Raw genomic sequence first — 3176 nt, forward strand, 5'->3', positions numbered from 1 at the left:
AAATTAATGAGGCTTGGGAGTGGGGGAAGGTGTCCCACACGTTGCGTCTCGGTCCCCCTCGACGGGACGTAACACAGAGTTTTCGCTGTGACAGCAGGTTGAGCTCCTACCGTGTTACAGGTGACGTCGTCACGTTAGCCTGTTCCATCCCTGCTAAATTCTTTAAAGAACTACCGTGAGTAAACTTTTAAATTATAATACACTCTACACTAATTGTAATTTCCTGCCCGTGGTTCTATATTGCAACAGTTGACGGCTCATATCAGCAGATAAGCAGCAACAATCTGGGCATTGCGGGTGATTCATAAATATGTAATTTCTTATTAATTAGCCCATAAGTGTTGTACACCAGTGTGACACCAAATGCTTGTTGCTGACAGCAGTGAAGAAATGACACTCTAGTGGTTCTGCACATTAGTATAAATAGAGTGATTCTCTATCATGACATCACAGGACGGCGGCACACTGACTCATTCCATGAACCTGGACACTGATGATCCAGACTCCGGTCCAGATGACACAACAGGCCACAGTGGAAACGGGTCAGTGCATGGACTGGCTGCTGAAAGGATACAGGTAGGTGGCGCTGTCATCCCAAGTTGTGTGGTGTGGAGGATCAGGGCCAAAGTTCCAGATGCTCACAGATGTGACTGTGGATTCAGGAGGAGTGTTTGAAGGCTGGACTCCCAACAGTGATTGGCTGCTGAGGACCTCTCAATCACAATCAGGTTTTTTAGTGGCTGTGAGATTGAAAGTGAGTGAACATCATTAAATAAAGAGCTCCTGCAGGGTCCCAATTTGACAAGTACACTGCTAGGTGTGCTGCTTCGTTTTCACCAAGGCCCTGTAGCATTCATGACTGACATTGAGGGAACGTTTCATCAAGTAAGAGTTTCCAACCAGGATGTAAACTTCTTACGCTTCCTCTGGTGGCCAGATGGGGACATTACAAAGGACCTACAAGAGCACAGGATGCTGGTCCACATCTTTGGGGCAGTGTCATCCCCAGGCTGTGCTTCATTCGACGACAATCAGCATGACTTCCCAGCCGAGGTTATAAACACTGTTTGTCAAAATTTCTATGTGGATGATTGTCTAAAGGCCGTCAGCACGGTGGAACAAGCAATACATCTGTACCAGCAGCTAACAGACCTGTGCGGTAGAGGTGGATTTAAGCTCAATAAGTGGGTGAGCAATCATCGCTCGGTGCTGGCCGCCATTCCTGAAGAGCAGAGAGCTAAAGAGGTAAAAACACTTAACCTTGACAGAGACCAGCTCCCTATGGAGAGGGCCCTTGGAGCTCAGTGGGATGTACAGCAAGATACATTCACATTCAGCATCAGAACCAAGCTGGGATGGGATGAGGAAATCCCTCAGGTCATGGTACATCCCATATATAGTTTTTCAAGCGCCAAACTACAACAAAGGAACTCATCTATAACAAAACTACAACCTTGTAAGGGCAAAACCTACTTGTTTTAATTCTGATTAATAAACTAAAGCTTATTCGATTATCATTATGTTGTTTTTTTTAAACGCTCATACAAAACAAAAAAAGTGGAGGGAGAGTAGTCTGAATAGGGTTCTGGAGCATTGCTCCACCTCATCCATCGCACTCATTAGTGTCACATCCACTAGTAGTGCATAATTTCCGTCAACAAGCTTCTCCTGTTACGACTGCACACGTTGACACATATTTTCTGTTCACTCGCTCACCCGTATCAGGTGATACCCTGCATGGGTAACCATTGGCACTTGTCTTAGACCTTCCCCGAGGTCGTTGGTGGGGTGACGAGCACCCAGCACGTGACCTCTACGACGACTTTCTACCCACGGAAGTGCCATAGGAAGACACTGATTAAACAGTATGGCTTGTCCACCAGAAGGCTATATTATGGTGTACATAATATAAAACTTCGGCCCAGTTCTGCTTGTATTGCAATGGTTGGTGTTCCTGAAGTTTCATTTTTCGTCCCTTTTTATTTTTTACATCCATGTTTGTGATGGAATAGTATTGTGAATCGCTAGCTCGCATTGCATGCTGGGACACAACGTCACTCAAGGAAGTTTTGGCTTCGCTGACACGGTCCTGAAGGGAAGTGGGTTTTAGTGCACTGGAACGGGATGAATGTGTTCAATCAAGCAGTACAAACCTGATTAATTGTCTTAATACTTCACTTGGAATGGCCATATTGTTTAGGATTAGAATTAGATGACAACTTCTTCACAATATTTGCAACTATTCAATTTGACCAGCAGGTGTCAGTAGATGACGAAATTTCATGTTGACTATTTCCTAATGGAAGTGCTCTCTTTACGTTGGATTTTTCTCATAATTATTTGAAGTGTAGGCCTGTATCTGCACACAATTTGGAATTCGTCCCAGCGCCCTGAGCTGTAAATTTGGACGGTGTAAAATGAAAATGGCCATCTGCAGCAGAATGAAAGTGAGATTGCATTGTCCAGGTAGGAGGACAGCAGTCAGTCATGTTTCACCTCCAGTCAACACGCAGTGGTTCACATGAAGGTCCAAGAGGCCTACAGACCTACACTGAGTCTGGACGTGGCAGCACAGTTGGATCATTGTCTTTGTTGTGTTGTTTGGTCATTGTGATCCAATGTAATGTGAGAGAAGGACGAGTGCAGTTATATTGGAGTGAGTTTTTTAGAGTGTAATAGAAGTTATAATGCAGAGTCTGTTTTTATGAAATGTTCTATCACCTGGCATCCATCCATCCAACCATCCATCCATCCATCCATCCATCTTCTACTGCCGTATCCGGAGTCAGGTCTCGGGGGCAGCAGCCTCAGCAGAGACCCCCAGACTTCCCTGGACCCAGTCACCTCCTCCAGCTCCTCCAGTGGGACCCCAAGGCTTCCCAGTCCAGCCCAGAGACCTGGTCAGCACCACTCTGACTCCCTGAGTCCCTGCTGCTCAGGTGAGGCTTCAAAGATCTGGCTGCACCTGATTGGACGGTCGTGGAGGATCTCCTTGGTCTTCTTGGTCTTCTTGGTCTCCAGCTGTTTGACCTCATGCTCTCTGTTGACCTCCTCACTCAGTCCCTCAGTGATGTAGAGCTCAGTGTAGATGCTGTTGAGGAGAGTTTGACTTCCTGCTTCTTCACCTTCAGTCACACGTTCACATCTCCTCTCCAGACTGATCTTCTGCTGCTGTA

This window comes from Nelusetta ayraudi, unplaced genomic scaffold (genome assembly GCF_046127955.1).
Source record: "Nelusetta ayraudi isolate G7.1 ecotype Tasmania unplaced genomic scaffold, CSIRO-AGI_Nayr_v1 ptg000043l, whole genome shotgun sequence".
Taxonomy (NCBI): Eukaryota; Metazoa; Chordata; class Actinopteri; order Tetraodontiformes; family Monacanthidae; genus Nelusetta; species Nelusetta ayraudi.